Consider the following 22,469-nt stretch of genomic DNA (forward strand, 5'->3'; position numbering starts at 1 on the left):
AAGGATTACAAAGAAGCAAGAAATCATGACATCTCCAAAAGAAACTAAAAAATATTCAAAAACAAATGCTAAGTAAGCTAGACTCAGAAAGGCAAGCACTACATGTTTTATCTCATAAGCAGAATCTAGTCCTAAAAACAATGACACAAATGTAAAATAGGGACTGTTGGGAGAGGGGCAAGGCAAAAGAACAGATAATGCAGGTGTTGAATAGGATCAAAGTACTTTATATGTGTGTATAAAAACAGAAAAATGAAACTTATTTAAAATTGCTTTTAAAAGGTGAGAATGAAAGAATAATAAATGGAGTTAATTATACCAAAGCACACACATATGCATATATAGACATATCACAATTAAACCCCATTTACCATCAATATGTGCTAATAAAATAGTATGATAATAAGTGCTAAAGAAAATAAATGGAGATGAAATGACTGATAAAAAATTTAAAATATTGTTCCTAAAAAAGTTCAGTGAATTACAGGAGCCTACAGATAGAAAGGTAAGTAAAATTGTGAAAACAATTCACAAAGGAAGAAGTTTGACAAAGAAAAAGAAACAATAAAAGAAAAACAAATAAAAGTTTTAGAGATGAGAATACAAAGACTCAATTCAAAACAATGTAGAAAATTTAACAATAGACTCAATCAAGCAGAAGAAAAACCATTGAGCTTGAAGATAGCTCATTTGAAATTATCCAATTACATGAGCAAAAAGGCAATAAAATGAAGAAATTCTATAGGAGTTACAGAAAACTATGAAGGTATTAAATTTTCTCATAATAGGAATTTCAGAAGAAGAAAAAGAAAAAGGGTCAGAAAGTGTTTTTTTAAATAAAGGCTGAAAACTTTACTGATCTGTAAATAGATGTCTACAACCATGTGGACGTCTTCAATCAAATTCAACCCAATGAAGAATTCACCAAGACACATTAATTAGAAACTAATTGAAAACCAAGGACACAGGCCAGGAGTAGTATTGTAATCCCAACACTCACAAGGCTGAGAGAGTAGGACGGTGGGTTTGAGGCTAACCCAGGCTGCATAGTGAGACACAGTCTCAAAAATCCAAAACAAAACTAAGACAAGAACAGCAAGAGATAAGAAATACATCCAATGCAAAGGAGTGTCACACAACTGTCAATGGATATCTCAGCAAAATATGAGAGTGGGATGGCATATTCAAAGCGCTAAAGGAAAATTGTTAATATTTTACCCAATAAACTTATCTTTCAGAAATGAGAGAGAAATAAAAACTTGCCTAGACCAAAAAAAAAAAAAAAAACTGAGGGAGTCAAATATTACTATGCCCACCTCACTGGCATTACTAAAGGGAGTTTTACAGCCTAAACCAAGTGCTATAATTAATTCAGAACTGTATTCCAAGTATTTTAGTACTATAATGGTTGTATGTGAAACCATTTTATCACTAGTATAAGTATTAAAATAAAAGATTATTAATGACTACAGCTAAACTTATCAAGAGATATACATTCCAAAATGATATAAATTCTGGCATTAAAACCATCTAATTTGAAAGGGAAGTAAAATCATAAAGTTGTGTGAAATAAAAGTTTGTCACCAACTTGAAATAGACTTTTGTTAGTGTAGGATATTCTTTATAAACCTCAAGATAACCACAAAGCAAAAATATTTATTGAATGCACAAACAAATATAGAACAGATTCAAATCTGCCACTACAGAAAACCATCAAACCACAAAAGAAGACAGCAAGAGGAGATGGAAAAAACCAACCATTTACAGAATAGCCCAAAACAATTGCAACAAGGTAGTAGTAAGTCCTTACCTATCAATAATTACCTTAAATGAGAATAGATTAAATTCACCAATAAAAAGATATAAAGTGACTGATTATATAAATAAAACAAGACCCAAACAACTATATATTGCTTATAGAAGACTAACCTTACTCTGAAGGACACACCTGGACTAAATAAAGAGATGGAAAAAGACACTACTCACAACTAAAATCCAAAAGAGAGCAGGGGTACCTATACTTACACTAGAAAAAAATAGATTTTAAGTCAAAAAGTGTCAAAAGTGAAAAAGAAAATCCTTTCTTTTTTCATGATATCACTACATCATGATAAAGTGATCAATTTCTTTTTCATGCTATCATGATATCATGATAAAATGACAATTTATCAATAAGCTATAATAAGTATAAATATATACCCACTAATATCAGAGGACTGAAATATGTTAAACAATATAAAAAGATCTGAGTAGAATGGTCAACTGTGCTTCATAATCTTGCTGGGGACTTCAACACACCACTCCTACCGATGGACAGATCGTCCAGACAAAAAGTTAATCAGGAAACATTGGACATGAGCAACATATTACACCACATAGACCTAACAGAAGTATAGCTAGAACATTCTGTCTAATGGAGACAGGATATACATTCTTTCAGGTGCACAGGAAACATTCTCCAGGATTGATCATATGTTAGGCCACATATCTTAGAAAATTTAATAAGATTGAAATCATCTCAAGTATATTTACTAACCAAAATGGTTTTAAACTAGAAGTCAGTAATAGGAGGGATGTTGGAAAATTCACAAGTACATGGAAATTAACAACATGTTCCTGAAATAAAATGGGTCAATAAAGACATTAAGGGAGGACTGGAGGTATGGCTCAATTGGTGGTGTGACTGCTTTGCAAGAGTGAAGCCCTGAGTTCAAACCCTGTCCCATCAAAAAGAAAAAGAAAAAAAGTTTATGTGTATGGACTAAGATTGAAATAGAAAATCTCTTTAATAAAGGTACATTGTGAATTATTATTTTTTAAAAAGATATTAAAGAAACATTAAAATATCTAGAGACAAAATGAAATAGAAATACAGCGATTTGTGGCATATAGAAAAGCAGTTCTAAGAGGAAAGTTTATAATAATAAATATCTACATCAGCCAGGCTCCAGTGACTCACACCTGTAATCTTAGCTACTCAGGAGACAGAAATCAAGAGATAGCAGTTCAAAGCCAGCCCAGACAAAATAGTTAGAAAAACCTTATCTCAAAAAATTCCTTCACAAAAAGGGGCTGATGGAGAGGCTCAATGTGTAGGTCTTGAGTTTAAACCCCAGTACCAGAAAAAAAAAATGCCTTCATCAAAAAAGAAGAAAGAACACAAATAAAAACACTAATATAATTCCTCAAAGAAGTAGAAAAATATGCACTAATCCCAAAGTTAGCAGAAGGAAGGCAATAATAAAGAAATAAAATAAAGGCTAAAATACAAAGAAATAAAATAAAAAGACTAACAAAGCTAAAAGTTATTTTTTATTTTAAAAGATTATTTTATTTACTTCATATTTTATTTAAATTTTTAATTGATATATAATTATTGTACATAATTGTGGGATGCAGTGTGCTGTTTCAATACATGTGTACAGTGTATAATGATTAGGTCAGAGTAATTGGCTTATTCATCACCTTTAACATTACTTTGTGTTCAGAACATTAAAAAATCTCTACTTACTATTTTGAAACATATAGTTAATTATTGTCAACCATAGTTACCCTTCTGTGTTATAGAACATTACAGGCTATTCTTCTATCCACTGCATGCTTTTTTTTTCTTTCTTTTTTTTTTGGCAATACTGGGATTTGAACTCAGGGCCTCATATTTGGTAGGCAAGTTTTCTTCTGTTCAAGTCACACTCTGATCCCCTTTGTTTAGTTATTTTTCTTTTTTTAAAAAAATATTTTTATTAGTATATAATAGCTGTACAGGGGGTTTCATTGTGACATTCCCATATGTGTATAATTATCCCAGTTTTGTTTATCCCCTCCATTATTCTCCCTCTTCCCCCTCCCTATTTTTTTAATGATTTCAACAGGTTTCAGTGTTCCATATTCATACATGTGTAGAAAATACGTTAACTACATTAACCCTCCTCATTTACCCTCTCCCTCCCACTAGGACCCTCCCTTTAACATGACCCATTTTACATTCCTGTTGTTTTAGTTATTTTTCAAATAGGGTCTCAGGATTTTGCCTCAGCCAGTCTGCACAACAGCCCCCTATTTACGCCTTCTGTGTAGCTGTGATGACAGACACGCAACACACCACCATGCCCAGTTTTATTTGTTGAGATGAGGTTTCATTAACTTTTTGTTCAGGCTGGCCTTGAACCACTGGGGTTGCAGCCATGAGCCACTGTTTTTGTCTCTACTGTACCCATTAACTGCTCTTTCTCTATCTCCCTTCCAGCCTTTGGTCACCACTATTCTATGAAATCAACACTTTAGCCTCCACATGTAAGTGAGAACATGTATTTGTCTTTCTTTGCCTGATATAATTCACTTAATATAATGTCATGCAGTTCTATGCATGTTGCTACAAATGATAGGGTTTCATTTTTTATGGCTGAATATATTCCATTATATATATGTACCATATTTTTATTATCCATTCATTCACTGATGGGCACCACTTTTGTTGATTCCATATCTTAGCTAGTGTGAACAGTGTTGCAATAAGCATGGAGTTACAGATATCTCTTCAACATACCAATTTCATCTTCATTAGATATAACAACTAGTAGTTGGGTTGACAGATCGTATAATTCTGTTTACTTTTGAAGAAATAGAAGTAATTCTATTTCTAGTTTTGAAAGTGTTACCAGCAAAAAACCTCAGTTCTTGCTTCTGGCAAGAGATGAATTGAAGGACTCTTTGCTCCCATTTCCTGTGTGGGGAACAGGAAATGTTTCTGTCCCTCCTCTCCGCCGCCCCCACCACCCTTTGCTTTATCCTATTATACTAAAATAAATCCCTGCTAAAAATTTCAAAAAAGAGATGAATTCAAGTAATACACAAAAAATGTAGTAAAATAATAGTAAAGTTTACTAGGAAAGGTAGTTAGTCTAAAAATAGTTACAGTGGGGAGAAATGGAGAAAGGTTTCCTACAAACAGGAAATGGGAGGAGAGACTCTAAATGGTGGATCCTCATTTATTAGTCTTATCCTAAAGAGCTGGAGGAATACAAGTAGTCAAAGATAATGGATCTGGGTAGCTGAGATGGCTGCTAAAACAAAGAGGTGTCATCCAGGCCGACCCAAATCACAGTGACAATATGTGTGGTTTAGAACTTTCATTTGCTAAACATGATATTCTCCAACCATCCAGGGAGCCCAGGAGACCCTTAATATCTCAAACAGAGAAAGGCAACACAGATAGCCCTGGGGGGGCAGATAGCTCTGTTCTTAACCTTAACAGCTAAAAGGGGATAGGAAGTAGTGGGGTAGAGGTTCTGGCTTTTTAAGGTTTACTTCCTGGTTCCAATGTCCGAATCTAGCCCTTTAAGGTATCCTAATTTTTCCATCTCATCAATCTGTCTGCCTCATCCATCCACCACTCATGGCTAAGTCTTTATAGTGTTTTCTAGTTTTAAGCATTTTCTGTAAGACAGATCTAATGGTAGTGAATTCCCTCAGTTTTTGCTTGTACAAGAGAGATTTCATTCTTCTCTCATTTCTGAGAGAAAGCTTCACTTGATATAGAGTTCTTTACTAACAGTGTTTTTTCTATAAGCATTCTGAATACATCTCCCCATTCTCTCCCAATCTGAAGACTCTGCTGAGAAATTGTTGTTAGTCTAGTGTATACTGGCTTAAAAGTGACTTGACATTTTTTCTCCTGCTGCTTGTAGACATCTTTGTCTTTGACTTTTTTCTTTTTCTCTTCTTTCTTTTTCTAGTACTAAGGTTTGAACTCAGGGCCTACACCTGGAGTCACTCCACCAGCCCTTTTTTGTGACAGGTTTTTTTTGACATAGGGTCTCACAAACTATTTGCCCAGGCTGAGTAGCTAGGATTATAGGCATGAGCCACTGGCACCCAGCTGTCTTTGACTTTTGATAGCTTGATTATAACATTCCTAGAAGAGAACCTTGTATTGAGTTTGAAGTTCTTTGAGCTTCATAGATCTGTATTTCTCCCAAGACATGAACATTTTTATCAGCTATCATTTCATTACTTATGTTTCTTATGTCTTTCTTCATCTCTTCTCCTTCTGGAATTCTCATAATGAAACCAGAGTTTGGAACTCAAGGCCCATACTCTTAGGCCAAGTCTGACCACTTGCTCCTATCTGCCAAATAAAGAGGCATGATGAAGGCAGAGAAAGAAGATTTATTACACAACTTAGTACATGCCCTGGGAAAAGGCAAAGTAAGTGCTTAGCCCATCTTCAGCCATCTTCAGGGTACAAACATGAGCTATAGATGTAGACAGACAAAGAACTAGACAGAGGACAAAGGTATGCATAGTTAAGCAGTCCTAGTCACAGGTGTAGTCTGGTTGATATTATCTGAGTCCTTGTTCTGGGAAAGATTCTGGAGTTGTAATCTAGAGTTGTTGTTGTCTGGCTGGTGGTCCATCCTGAGGAGGCTTTACTGTTAGGGGTAGTTTAGGTCCCTTGTTATAAAGATGTTATCAGTTCTGTCTTCCCTGGAATCCAAGGTGATTGCAAAGTGACTGTAGGGAGAATGGCTTATAGCAAAGACACACAAAATGAAGGAGAGATGTCACACTTTTCTTCTTCTTTGAGTTAACTCATGTCTTGAGTAAAGAGTCCATGCTTTTTAGCAAAAGCAGTTAGAGTACACCCTACAATAATGCAATTGTCTACTCACATAATGGTTTCTTTTTGGTTCTGTAGGCACTCTTAACACTTTATATTCTTTTTTTTTTTTCCTTCTAACAGCAAAAATAGGCAAACGGGATAACATCAAACTAAAAACCTTCTTCACAGTAAAGGAAACAATAGTGTAAAGAGGCAACTTTCAGATTGAGAGAAGATATTTGCCAGTCAAAATACTTGATAAGGATTCATATCCAAACAGCTCAATAGCAAGAAAATAACCCATTTAAAAATCTGGTAAGTGACTTAAACAGACATTTCTGGAAAAAAAAAGACGGACAAAAAAAGACAGACACATGGAAAAAATGTTCAATACAGTTAATTATTGGGGAATTTCAAATAAAAACACAATGACATATCACCTCTCACCTGTCAGAATAGATATTGTTAAAGACAAAAATAGAAAGCATTTGACAAGGATGTATAGAAAATGGAGTCTTTGTTACCTGAGAGTGAGAATGCAAACTAGCACATTCATTATGGAAAACTATACAGCAGATCCTTTATGATCTAGCAATCCCACTTCTGGTTATTTACCCAAAAGATCCGAAATTGGTTTGGAAAAAATTGGCTTCATTCCCACGTTCACTGCAGCACCATTCACAATATCCATGTGATGAGATAGTCTCACTGTAGTTCCTGGGAACTTAGTCTTATGAAATTGAAGAATGAAAGTCACAGACAATGAGATGACAAAGAGCAGAGATTTATTAAGCAGAGAGGAAAAGAGAAGAAAAGGTCCCATACTGGAGGGGTCTCAGAAAAGCTGAACCACTTATGATGGTGTTCTCCAGTTGCATCCATTTACCTGCAAATGACAAAATTTTGTGTCTTTCACATGTGGAAAATAGGCCTAATACAAGTACAAGCAATATTATGAAAAACCAGTCACACTAAAGGGAGGTCACTAACAGGAGAGGGAGGATAAAAGAAGGAAGTTAAGAAGATGAATATGGTTGATGTACTTTCTGTACAAGAATAAATATAGAATTTTTAAACCTGTTGAAATTACTATAAGAAGGGGACTAAGGTAGAAAGGAGAAAAATGGAGGGGATGAACCAATTCGGGTTATAACACATACATACATGGAAATGCCACAATGAAACTCCTTGTACAACAAATACAAACAAACAAATGCATGTTTTTTCAAAACAGAGAACAGGAAGGTAAAACAGGTCCTGTCTGGGGGTTGGCACCAATGGGAGGGAGGAAGATATAAGGAAAGAGTGTAGAAAGGTAAATATGGTGGAAATATCATGTACTCGTGTATGAAAATGGAAAAATGAGGCCTGTTGGAACTATTCCAGGAATGGGTGTGGGGAGATAAGCGAGAATGATAGGGGGTGAATTCAACCATGATAGATTGTAACAACTTTGGTGTATATCACAATTGTACCCCCACCACAGTGTAATAGTAATTATTTTTAAAAGACTCAACTTGGAGAAAAAAGAAAGAAAGAAACAGCTGTTGCTTGCTCCTGGCTCCCTTGCCTAGGGGTTTTATAAATTCTTTCTCCCTGTTGAAGGGAAGCCCACCATGTCCAAATACCATTGGCTCTTTTGAATTGCTCACCATGCGTGCTTTTTTGTCCATATTTGATTGGTCCTGGGTTCAATCACATGTGGTCTCAAGGTTAGCAGTTTCAAGGTGCCTAGAATGGTTTCAAGACACTTTACATCCTGTTTATCTTGCCTCTGATCCAAATGTGCATTCCATAGGGTCCCCTTTTCGTTAACATGACTAACCAGTTCCTACCTCCTAACTCTCAGTCTCACAAGTTATAGAATCAACTGTCCACTAACTGATGAGTGAATAAAGAAAATGTGATGCACATACATAGTGGAATACTATCTGGGCTTAAAAAATAAGGGAATGCTATAATTTGTGACAACAGGTGGAATTGGAGAACATCGTGTTAAGTGAAACAAGCCAGGTACAGAAAGACAAATGTCATATTTCTCACTTATATTGGAAATATAAAAAAAATTGAAATCATACAAGCCAGCCCAGCTTCTCAAAAAACCCTTCACAAAAAAGGGCTGGTGGAGTGACTCAAGGTGTAGGCACTGAGTTCAAACCCCAGTATAGCCAAAAAAAAAAAAAAAGTTGAAATCATAGAAGCAGAGTAGAAGCATGGTTACAGAGGTGAAGTGGGGATGGTGAAAATAGGGAAACTATGGTCAAAGCACACAGAGTCTTAGGAGGAATGGGTTTTTCTTTTGAGATCTATTTCTCAGCATGATGAAAATAGTATTAGGACATTTTACACTTCAAAGTCATTAAGGGTGTAAATGTCAATCATTCTCACTGCAAAAAACAATAAGCATTTTAGGTGATTGATATTCTAATTAACCATGCTTAATTATTCCATATTGTATTCTTAATCCATAATATCACTTTGTACCAAATAAATATATGTAATCATAAATTATCAATTTAAAGTAATTTTTATAAAGGAAACATAGTGAATCTTTTCCACATTTTATTTTTATATGAGGTATTTTTCCTAGTTTTATTATCTTAAATTCATTGTAATTAATTTCATTTAGTCATTTTTCTCTTTGAACACTACCTATTTGATTTGTAGACTTAGGTTGGGGAAAAGCACTGGACCAGTATGAAGGGGACTGAACTAAAATCTTAGCTCTATTAATTATCTTTGTGAACTTGAGAAGAGAATTCCCTTAATTCTTTTGGTTTCATTTCTCTCTCCTCTATAAGAAACATTTCTAAGGAACTTCCCAACCTTAAATTTTTAGTATTTTGTGTTTATATGTGGTCATTATTCTTGCAACTGAAAGATCCACTCTAATATTAAATGTGTGGATATTAACTGTTGTCATTTAGTGTAGAAGGTTTCAGAAGTATGATCAAGTAGGCTGCCAGAAAACTAGAACAGTCAACTGACAAGACAGAGTTCTCAAGGATTATCTGATTTAAGCAACATTCACCAGGAAATGTTTACTATTTTATACATGTGCTGACTTGACATATCGCATCAAAAATGAGATGGCTAAAGGATCAGAAACACAAAAGATGCATATTTTCTCTCATATGTAGAAGATAGATCCAAAGATAAACATATACACAAAAACAAGCTTGATCATATACAAACTCAGATATAGAACATGTTTGTGTCAGTGGAACTACTCTATGGAACTTGGTGAAATAGGAAAGAAAAAGAAAATGATAGAGCATCAGTAATATTGCATAACATAAGATGTGAAGGTAGAGGATATAAGGATGTGTATTAAAAGCTATTGAAAAATGAGGAATGGGAGGTAAAAGGGTAAGGAAGAGTACTCAAAAGGATTGAACAGACCAAAGTAAAGCACACCACAGTGGGCATACATATTAATATTTGAGTTGACACACCATTCGAATGTCAACTCAAATATTAATGAAAACCAGGATTGTAAAATAGGCACAGTGTTCGGGGGTGGGAGGTATACTAGCAGGAGAGGAGAGGGTGGAGGAAGAAGATTAAGATGATGTTATATGGTAAATGAATTTCACGTACCTATAAGAAATGGAACTAAAAAACCTCTTGCAATTGCTTGAAGTGGTGTGGGGAGAGAGCTGAAAGGGAAAGATGATGGGGATAATGTAAATAACACACAATATAAGAATAATAGTAATTGTCATTACAAATCCCCCCTTATAATGAATATATCCTAATAAAATTTTTTATAATAAAAAAAGGAATGAGATGGCAAAGAGCTAATCCGGACTAAGAACAAAAGCTACTAGAAATAAAACCAAGAATTATCCCTTTCTTGTCTCTCTTCTTTTTAACTGCAAAAAAAATTGGTGATTGAGCTACCACCATGACTTTATTGAGGAATAATTTTTCATCTATTTTTACAACCCAAGAAATCCTTTTTTTCTTTGGCAAACATACAAAGAGCATTTATACATACTTTTAAATGGAGATATTTATTTGAAATTATGTAAGTGCTTACCTAAAATGATTAAGATAAGCCTTTTCTACAGTCAGTTTTTTTATAAGATTTCATGGACCTTCTCAGAATACTGTACCTAGTATAGTACAGCTTTTTTGTATAAAGATCATCATTCAAAGTACTTGATAACAATATCTAACATTTGCTAGTGTTTTTTGTGTGTCTATTTTTATACTATGTTATCTAGTTGGTTTCATTAAATCTACATAAAAAGACAAAAGGTAACAATATAATCTCCTGTTCTTAAGGACAGCACCAAACCAGGGTTATGGCTCAGAGGGTAAAGTGCTTGTACAAGGCCCTAAGTTCAGTCCCCAATGCCATAAAAAAAAAAAAAAAAAAAGAAAAGAAAAGAAGTAAAGAGAACACCAAAGATTAGGAAGACTGAGTGAGCATCTTGGTGTTTCCATAAAAGAAAGTTAGGATGATCCTAAGAAGCCAATGTCATAAGCAGTTTAGAAGGTGGATTTTCTATCCCAGAATAGTAAGCCAAATTAAATCCATAGAGAACCTACAGCTGGAAGAACTAGAAATGGATTGAACATAACCAGAAGTAGCAGTGGAAATTAAGAAAAACAAAAATGCATTAAATTCAAGGTTAAAACCAAAACCAGTATTTTGGATTCAATTATAAGATGAGGAAGACAACGCTATGATGGAAAGACCTAGCAACCAGGATTCCAGATTGGGCTCTTTTACTAACTGGCTCTAACTGGCTCTATTTTTTCTCTCTAGGTTTCAACTCTTCACAGGGGAGTTAAGCTATGTGATTTCACAAAGTAATGCACTGGGATAAGAGTAGAAGTAATGCTTGAGAATGACTTTGCAATATCGCACTATTGATGTGCAGAATAAGAAATTACAAAGAAACAACAACATATTTACGGATGTTACAGATTCAGGTTTCTGGGTCACTCATTGATTCCTTTGATTAATAATACTTGTGAAATACCTGTCTATGTGCCAAGCATTGTGACAAGTACTGTTGTAGCAATGAACCCAATGAAGTCCTCTTTTTCTGATTTACATGCTAGTAAGAGAAAACAGAAAACAAATAAATGTAAATACAGCCATAATATAATACATAAAATAGAATATAGTCTATGACAGATGTTAAACCATTGCTACAAACCAAAGAATAAGCAAAGGAAATCTATGGTGAAGGTCAATATTCCAGTTCCAGTGGCCTCTTGCTCTTTGAATATATCAAGACCATTATCAAATTTGCACCAGCTGCCTGAACCTCTTTTCCAAGCTCTCTCCTCCTTGAAGTAAACTCATGGAAAATCCCATTGTAAACCCACTCCTCTGTACTGGTTTAGCTTTCCCATAGATTTTCCACTCATAACATACAATATAAATTTCTTATTTGTGTGTTCAATTCTATCTTTCCCAGGTAGAATGTAAATTTCAAGAAAACAAGACCCTTCATATGTTTCATTCAAGTGATGAGTGACTGAAGGAATTAAGGTAATGATCTAGAAAGTCTTTGATAAGGCAACTAAATAGTAAAACTTTGACTTTTAAAACCAAAACTTAAGGATGTTAATTAACTTGTGGTAATCTAGTTGACAGACTACTGTATGGTTTTAAAATGATTTTAAGCTAGGCTCTGGTGGCTTGTGCCTGCAATCCTAGGTACTTGGGAGGCTGAGATTGAAAGGATTGAGGTCTGAGGCCAACCTGGGCAAACAGTTTGTGAGACCCCATCTCCAGAGCAAAATATACTAGAGGTATGACTCAAACAGAAGAATGCCTACTTTGCAAGTATGAAGCCCTGAGTTCTAATCTCAGTCTCACTAAAAAAAAATATTTTTTAGTAAAATCTATGAAGATTATGAAATAATAGGAAAACTTATATCATCTTTAAGAGAAAAATTTCAGTTTACAAAAATATGCATAAATTATTGTTATAGTAATGTAAAGAAGTCTTTAAAAGAACTTTTAGAAAAAACTATAGTAATAGTTTCTAATGTATGTTATAGTGACTCCTGATTTCCTTTATTATTTTTCCTATTTTATAATTTTTCTATTGTATAATCACATTTGATATGAAAATAATTTTAACTGTTTTAAAAATAATCTTTGTAATGATGCTTCTCAATTATGATATTGTAAATGCTTTTTTGTTTAGATTTTACATTTAAGAATGGGACCTTAAAAATGTCAGCAACCTCTGACCAGCAGGGACACAAAGTTGAAAAGAGCATACCTGGATTGCAAATGTTTTACAGACAAACAAGAGAGGTAGAAAAGGTGGCTAAATCAACTATCATTCCTTCAGCAGTATCATGACTTTCTTCAGAGCATCTTCCAATCAGATTGTCTTCAGGAGAAGGAACCCATATCCACTGAACGTGTCTTTCAAGAGCAGAACACAGTACACAAGTGACTACACACAGAACATGGCATCAGAAAGAGGAAATTGCCCAAAACTGCTTTATCTTGAACTTTGCCATTGCTTTGATGATTAAGAGATTGGTGTGGGTCTCCAACATGTACTGACAGTTCATTATGTAAGGGATGTGTTATTGCACTTACTCCTCAGAATAATTTGCTAAGTAGGCATTATATTACCAAATTTCAGATGAAAAGTGGGAAATATAAATAATCTGCCTAAAGTCATATATCCAGACAGGTAGTAAAACCATAATTCAAATGTAATTCAAAGTGACTCCGAATCCACTATTCAAAATTCATTTATGGAGGGAGAAGAGAAGCAAAAATAACTAATATTCCTCAAAAGCATCCTTTTCAATAGCACTTCTAAGTGCCTTAACTGTCTTTAATTAAATCTCTTTTTAACAATAATTTCACTTGCAACAGTCATGAACAGTATTTTTATTAACATGACTCCAGCTTTTGGATCTATCATACTGTCAGCCTAGGCAAGCATGAATATTATCTCAGAGCCTTTCACAGTATTCAGACTGGCAGTGTGTGAGGGACAGACTCAAGGTTAATGAGAGAGGTACCATATTGCAAAGATGCCATTCCTTAAATGCAGTGTGGGAGGGGAATCAGAATTCTAGGCTGAATCTGAGGCTGGGACAGAAACTCTGCATTTGATCTTCTCTGGTGGATCAGTTGACCAGGTCTTGTATACCTTAAGATGACTGCTTCTGTTGAATCAGATGATTGTTAATCTGGCCATTTAAGATGCTAGCTGAAAAAGCACAATTTTTTATCAATAATTTAATATTTATATGTCCATTTTTAAGTGTGTACATTCATACAAAATCAAAAAAATAGTAGCTTTCATTTATGTACAATTTAAATATTCCAGTAAGGAAAAGGAGTACACTGATTTGCACTCTTCAATCTGGTTTCTAACCAAATTGGTAGCAAATATTCATGTTAAGTGACAAGAATAATGTCTACTTATAATACCTCTTGAAGGAACTCATAAGAGAAAAACATTGTCATAGGTTTCATCTCTTCCCTGTTGGTCTAATCCACAGGCCACACAATTCTCTTTCAACTCAATTATCTCACAACTGAGTGTTTCAATACCCTGATAAAACTAGTAGACATGCTGTTATTAGCAAATAAGAAACAAATTAAACTCCAGAGCAACCAGCAGCTTCCTTCATTTCTCTGCAATCAGCCCCTTTGCTTACCTGATAACAATGATAGGAACATATCTTTGCCATCAATGCCAGGTCTGCATCAGATGCTCTTCCCTTCACAATAAATTCCCCATCCTCAGAGGCCTCTACCTCTATGTGGTAACTTGCAGGGTTCAAGTGGAGGTAGTCGGGAGCTTTCCACATCTTCCTTATGCACCTCCCATTATTCTTGCAGAGATGAAGGCTGCATACCTCAGCTGCTCTTGTCACGTTGACTATGTAGCTCCCTAAACCAGAATTCACAAACCGCTTCACCTTTGTACATTTGGCCTAGAAATGTACAAACAAATGGGTTTTAGAGGATCTCCTGATCCTTATATAGTTAAGAGCTTCTAAACCCACACAGTGACTCTTTGGACTTGATTGAAACCAAATATCTTCATTCCATTTGGTAAATTCTTAGGCTCCTGGAGACTATAACCCATGGGTCCCAGATCAGAAAATGGAGAGGTCCAAGATAGGAGATGGAGAATATGTCACAATCAGAAGAAACTAAACCCACTACAAACTAAGCCCAGGGTGAAGAGGGTCCTTTTCTTCCTCCAAATTGTACTTTTAACTACCCCTGTTTTAGCCCCCAAGTTAATGGGCATGCAAAGAAAAGGAACAAACCAAAATTAGAAGTCATCCTGAGCTGCTGTACCATGTCTGTGTTTCAGGTATGTGATACCTTTCATAACTGTGTTAGAATCTGAAACATCACATTCTAGATTTGTTTTAGAACATCCACCTGTAGCCTTCTGGATTTTCCTGTTGACTACGCTTGAACATCAACTGTTCTGGGTTGTACACTTTTATATATAACTCAAACACAGAAAAGTTATAAGACTGACTGAATAATTTCATGTGTGTGTATGTGTGTGTGTGATTCCTATTATGTTCTTTAAACAAAGGCCACCTGGCTTGTGGATACCACTTTTTGATGAAACTTTTCTCATGAGCCACTTAAGGGCTAGAGTAGAAATATCACACATGGGAAGTTGGGATTGAGCTTCTCAGTCTCCATGTAATTCTCACAAGTGGACATAGTCATAAATGGTTTCATGAATGACATCTCAGTAGCAACAAACTGAGCCAACAAAATTCTAAGAATAAAGTCAGATTATTATATGCTTGCAAAAATTCAATTTAAGCAAAAGTACTGAGGATACCAGTATTACAACTCAAGGAAGAATGTGTTATACTCTAGATATATAAGCTAATGACATCTGGAAATACAGAAATGATTGTTATTAAGGCAGATTATGAAAACCAGGAAGAAAAATAAATACTATCTCGACTGAGAGAAATTTTAAGAAGAATTTAAATTTTATTTTAAATCCTATTAATTTAGGATGTTTCTTCTGTAAAGAGAAAATTACTTCAATGAGAAGATTAAAGTGTTACCATATGTTCCTGATTGCCAAAATAGAATATAACATGTGGTTGTTCAATGCAAAGGTTTTAGAATCAAACGGTCTATAGTTAATGCCAGCTCCACCATCAACTAGCCTAACTCTGATACCCTAAGGCAATTTTCTCCCTTGCCTTTTCATCTATGAATGAAGATGATGGTAGTACCTCATATGACCAGAAAGTGAGCAAATCCAAAACAAAGTCTCTTAGCTACTTTCTTAAGACAAAGCAAATATTCAACAAACATCAATGTTATCTTCACAGAAGTTATCCATATTTATTGAGCCCTATCTATGTACCAACCACTGATTTGGACTTTTACTATGGTTTACAATGGGAGCCATGAGTCATTGATTAAAGTGAACTCAACAGTAAAATAGAGCAAACACTTTTAAAAACATTCAATAAATACTCAAAGTACTGACTTACCTTATAGGATGTTAAACTCAATAACCCCAATAACAACATCTGCAGCTCCCAAGGCAGCACTTTCTCCTATGGTACTAATTAGATCTTGCTAGATGGAAGAGAGTAGAGTTCATTATTAATATGAATGTAAATTAATCCACCAAGGATTAGGATTAGTCTGAGCACAGAAGTGAGTAGAGAAGAAATAATTCTCCACTTTCTTAAAGTTACACGAATATGAAATGAACCGATGCTCAAAGTCACACTCTATAATCATTTGCAACAGCATATAAATGTTATTAAAGAAAAAGTTACATTTTTTCCATTCACAGTATTCTTTTGAAGATAATTAGTGTGTAAATAGTCATCAAAAGTTGTTTATTTGAGGTTGATTAGGAACATATACTCACAAACTAGCTGTCTGTATACATCATAAACCAAATCCAAGTTTTCCTTCTCCAAATCCAATCCTCTTAGTCAGTTTTCTTATCTGTTTTGTAATATGCTGCAGTAGAATTTCACCTTCACAGTAACTCACATGGGATTGGATCATTTTGATTATAAACATGCAAGGGGACAGTGTTAAAGGCATCCAGGCAGAGTGGCTCAAGTGGTAGAGAGACTGCCTAGCAAGTGCAAGGTCCTGAGTCCAAACCCCAGTGCAGTCAGAAAGCAAAAGTCACCCAGGCTCTGATTTTATCCATACTTTATATTTGGTCTCTGAAATAATCTACATTTAATTGCAACCTACTTGATTTAATAAATTTTATTTATGACTCATCTAGCAATGGAAAAGCCACCAAGATTTTTCCCAGAATACTTCAGAGAGATGAAAACAAGATTTCAGCAAGAAGAATTTGGGGTTTATAGTTTTAAGAGATTATTGTTTTGTGCTTAAAGTTTAACACAGAGCTAGGGCATCTCAAGGAAAAAATAAGAGTTGAATGTATGTAGTTGTTTTTCTACTTCATTAAAATATATTCTCTCTCTCTTTAGAATAGCAAAAATTCATCTTTTACTCCACTGATGAATTTCCCCCAGTTCTATGGTAGAAAATGATGATTCAGTGGGAAATAAAACCGAAAATTTTAAAGTGTGCTTTGTCTTGATCAACTTTTAATATACTATCAACACTTGAGAGATGAATTTCCTTATCTGACACATCTGCAGCCTACCATTCAAATGAAAGGTTTAAAATGCCAGTTTTTAAACTTCCTTTTTCTGAACCCTGTTCTGGTAATTTTGGTTTAAACTAATTTCCCTTTCAGCTTCACATCTGTTTCCATTCCGTATGACCATAGAATTGAGTGAACAAGTCAGAGCCCACATGACAGAAGGGGAGTGTCTGTGAGACTCAAATGGAATGGAGTAAATGAAGAGATTTTGAAAATTGTCAATGGTCTGATGAAGATAAACAGAGGAAGAAACAGCAGTGCAGCACTCAGACCACAGACACCACAGGGTCCATATCTGTTGACTCTGGGCAAAGACCTGAGGAAGCAGAACCTCTTACTGCATTTACTTTGAGACATCCCTGAGTATAATAAGGTAAGAGTCACATGGTATATTCAGAGAGATAGAAGTCCCCAACAACTTAATACATTGCTATCAGGGGAGGAATGGGACAGCATTTGCTTTTTGTATTATAGGTTGTTGATCTATATTTAGTAATTATGGAAGCTACAGGTGTTTGTGGTGACAGCTACAACCTCTGGATTTGATGTTAATTTATTCCTAATGCATCCTTTAATGTCATTATCAGAAAGAGTTTATTGGGACTGATTAAAAATGTCAAGTCTTCAAGCACATGTTAACTAGAGATGAGGCAGTAGCAGATACAATGAAAATTTCTTACCAAATCATTTCCCTGACACCTGACAGAGTGGAGGGTGCTAAATGAATCACAGAGCTGCTATGTTTTAGGGATCTGAAAAGCAAGGGACTACCCTGCTATGATAGTAACAGGCAAGATGCCTTTGGTACTGAGCAAGGGACCACCTGAGAGCAAGGGCCATGTGGATGTTGTCATATGAAAAGAGAAAATAAGAAACAAAACAGATGTAGTAAAAATGAGCATCCCAGGTCACAGTGTGGCATGGGGTTACCTTGCTCCCACCCAGGCTCAAGTCAACATTTCAGTAGTTGAGGGCAGGGATGCCCAGAGGATTCATCCTCCACGCTGGAGTTTTGGTCCCTGACACTAACCAGAGTGCATGTTAGTAAGGTGTCCCCTGTGCGGAGCTGGAGCCTTGCTAACCATCTCCTTTGTGTGTTTCCAGAGGGAACACTAATTATTTACAGGGATAAAAATCTTTAAATCTACAGCCAGGAAAACTCCTTTCACTGTTTTTGTAAAGCATACCATCAGATTATATATTTATATATAGGTTGTACCCATATGTAGGTAGTACAGGCAATCTTCTATGTGAAACAAGGTGTTACTGTTTCTGTTATTCCTCCAAGCTGTGGCTATTGCCTGAGATTCTTAGCTATACCATGGTTGAGTTCAAGGCTTTGGTACTAACTAAAACAAGATAGCCACACCACATATATTTCTATAGTGCTTCAAATTTTCACACATCCTCTCTCCTTTCATTTTTATAATACTTATGCTAGGTCAGTAAGGTAGATCATGGTTCCTTTTTTTCATTAAGACACTGAGGCACTGAGTTCCAGGGAAATTAAGAGATTTGCTACTTACTGCTAAATCTTCTTTCTAATCTCTTAAATGTTTGTGTGCTGCATTCTAAAATGCAGATATCTCTGAGAAAATCAGAAATGGAAGCCCTTAATAGTCATTTAGAGTTAAAACAAATGAATACCAGTTTTTAATTTTATTGGAAGATTATTATGGTGGATAGCATACAGTGGTTGGTAGGCTGATGTTTTAAAACACCTGGAAAACAGCTTGCCTTTCAAAAAGAAAGAAGATTCAGGATGAGATGAGGCCCAAACTGCTGTTTTTTCCTTCCTGAGAGTAAAGAGAGTATTTCTAAAACTATCACTACCAAAGAAAGAAGCTTACCTGAAGTCTGCAGAATGACGGAACACTTGTCTAAACTAGGCTTTTGAAATGAACTTTGACACTTAAAGTTTATTGCTTCTTGCAAAACAAATTTATTAGCACTAAAGAAATGAACTTGTTTGAACTAAATGTAGAAAAGGAAGAGATAAATAGAACAAGGTTTATTTCACCCTCAATCCCAGAGTAAAGATTACTTTATAAAGCTTTAGATAACTTTTTAAAATCTTCCCAAGAGCACATATCTATCATCATTCATTCAATTTTTTACAGCTGACTTTTCTGGATGATATGAATATCAGTTCACAGTAAGGAATATTTTCTTTTCTCACCTCAGGAACAGTCTTAGAGGCATAGTTTTTCCACACTTCTCACATATCCACTATTTCTCCCTCTGATGAATATACTCCACTCTCTATTGTACACCACAGATTCCTGCCAGTCCCTGGGGTCTTCCTGAGACTGCTTCTTCAGATGCCCAGCACTGACATCTTTGTTTTAATACAGGCTGGTAAATTGAAATTTATAATGGTGGAGAAAATGGAAATGCCTCTGTTAAAATACATTAAAATTCTGATATCCAATCATATCTTAAAGTATAGCCATATCACAAATAAGAATACTTGAACATTTCTCATGTCTCTTCAGTGTAGCATGTTTATGTATAATTTTTCGAATTTGATAGAGTATATTACTTTTTGTGGAAGTTTCTGCTTAAGTAGCTGCATAGCAAAGGGAAAGAAAATCTGGCTGAAAATTCACCTGTTTCAAAACTTACTGTTATAGTATGTATGAAGTCTTGGGCAGCATATATGAATTGAGTAAAATTAAATGAACAGAATAAAGCTTCCTTTCTGTGAATTTTAACTTATGATTTTAAGAACAGCTGCCAAAGCTTTAAGTATTGAATTTAGAAAAGCACACAGGTCATACAGGCAACAATAACCCAGATGGCTAAATCTATAGATTTATCAACTTTTAGCAAAGTTGCAACTCCCTTGTACCTTTTTAAAACTCAAAACTTTCACTTTTGATAAAAAAACATAATACTATAAAACTTATTATCATAGCCATTTTTGAGTGTGTAGCTCAATAGCATTAAGTATATTTACATTGTTGTACATCTTTCGTGCTTTTACCATATGTTACATTTAAAGGAAAACATTTTTTCCACATTTGATATTTGAGATGGTGAAACCAGAAGCAAGAATGTCTCTTATTCCTCTTCCACATGTATGAGCAAACAACTCCAACTTAAAACATCCTCTAACATGCTTACCAACAATTTTCAATAACCTTTCACAGCAGCCCATTGGCCCATCTTAAGGGAGTACAATCAAAGTTAGGGAGCAGGAAATATGGTAGATCTTGGTGTCATAGTTAACACTTCCTGCCTTATCATGTTCTTTAAAATAATAATAAGAAATAAGAAATAAAATTCATTCAGTTTACAGCCAGACATAGTGGTGCAAATCTGTAATCTCAACACTCAGGAGGCCAAGGCATGAGGATGGAGAATTTGAGACCAGCCTGGCTACATAGTGAGACATTGTCTCAAAAAAAAAAATGTAGTTTACATAAATGAAGAATGTAAGTAGATTGATAGTTCAGGAGGAACTCTATCTAAAAGCCTGCTAAATTGCTATTCATAAAAAAGTGTAAGTAACAAAGAAATGTCTCTTTTAAGGGGGGTGGGGAGCCAGGTGCAGATGGCTCACGCCTGTAATCCTAGTTACTCAGGAGGCAGAGATCAGGAGGATCTCTGTTCCAAGCCAGCCTGGGCAAATAATTCCATGAGCCCCTATCTTGAAAAAAATGCCACACACACACACACACAAACAAAGAAAGAGAGAGAGAAAGAGGAAATCCCCCACCATTGGACAAGGAACTTCTTACCTTTGAAAGAATAATTAAAGGTTTGTCTCTGTATCCCAGCCTTGTGTAGACAAATACAGGCAGAGCAGACTCATGGGATGTCATGGTGGAGATCCTCATGGATTCAAGTGCCCGAAATTTTGAGAATCTCAAAATATTTTCATTGTCTTCAAAGGATTTCCTGACACCAATAGAAAGATATAAAGCATCACAAGAGAGCTCATTGTTCCTCAAAACTTCCTCTTCTGGGCAAGATCCATTACAGTTTAGGGCATAAACATTATAATTGTGGCAAGCTGGATATAAGTAATAACCCAAGTTCTCTTGGGCCAACTCTTAATTTCCAGTTTTATAGTTTCCTTTCTGAAGGTCTTTGCACTTTCCTCAAAAGTTACTTTGACTAAATATCATTGGTTAATACATTCTCTTAACATATCAGAAATAACTTCTCTTGACATTTGTTGACATCTTTTGTGTTCCATTCCTGGGTCCTCTGTGAGCGCCAATATTTCCAGTCTATAACAGCAAGTCCACTGAAATATTCAGCAGGAATGTAATAATTAATATCTTGGTCAGCTTTTTCCAGATGTACTTGCAAGCTTATATTCTGGGGGAGACCCCCATTAATGGGGACCACCTATAATGTATACCATGGGTAATATCCCAATCTGTTGACACAAAACATAGTGATGTTTTGCCCTCTCACTTTGGACAGTGGACTTCCAATCACCTGAAATATTTTTAAATTCAGTCTTACATTATATTTAATCAAACACTGATATGTTGGAGCTTTCCAAGCAGCTATAAAAGCCTTCCTTTGACAAAATGGAAGTAGAGCAGGTTTTAGAGAAGAGATAGACTTCAGAATAAAAATTACAAACAGCCATGACATAAGGTGCATTTGTTGAGCAAAACAAAGCCTCAATTGTCCTTCACATAAAACCTTCATAAAACCTCATATGTCCTTCACATAAACCTTATGTTACATCTTCTTTAGTGTGTTCTAGAAGACCTGTGGAGATAGTTAACTTTCTGTTAATGATTATTTTGAGGAAAAATACTCAAATGTTTTATGAATGCTACAATTATATAGTTATATTTTAAAAGTGCATGGCATTTAGAAGTCTTAAAGAGATCTATAAATAAACTGGGATGTAGAAACAAGTGTAGTGACCAGGCTTCTATTCAGGGACAAGCAATGAAATTCAATAAATGTTTGTGGAGCACCAGACCCCATGTCCAGAACAACAACAACAAAAAAACAATATGATATGGTCCTTGCCTACAAGGAACTCACTATCAAAAACACGTAAAATAATATTAACCATGATTTTGGAAAGCTCACTATATCCCAGGCATTGTACTAAGTGCTTTGTAAATATCTCATTTAATTTTATAATAATGATATAAGACTTATAATTATATCTCCATTTTACACATGAGGAAACTGACACAGATGGAGATGGAGAGCTTCATTGATGTCACATTACATGAAAG

General features: G+C 35.1%; 1 pseudogene; it reads right to left on the bottom strand.

The window, feature by feature from the left end:
• Positions 1 to 14,134: 14,134 nt before the first annotated feature.
• Positions 14,135 to 21,921, bottom strand: LOC109702493 (hyaluronidase-4-like; annotated as a pseudogene).
• Positions 21,922 to 22,469: the final 548 nt, after the last annotated feature.

The sequence above is a fragment of the Castor canadensis genome, chromosome 2, assembly GCF_047511655.1.
Source record: "Castor canadensis chromosome 2, mCasCan1.hap1v2, whole genome shotgun sequence".
NCBI lineage: Eukaryota > Metazoa > Chordata > Mammalia > Rodentia > Castoridae > Castor > Castor canadensis.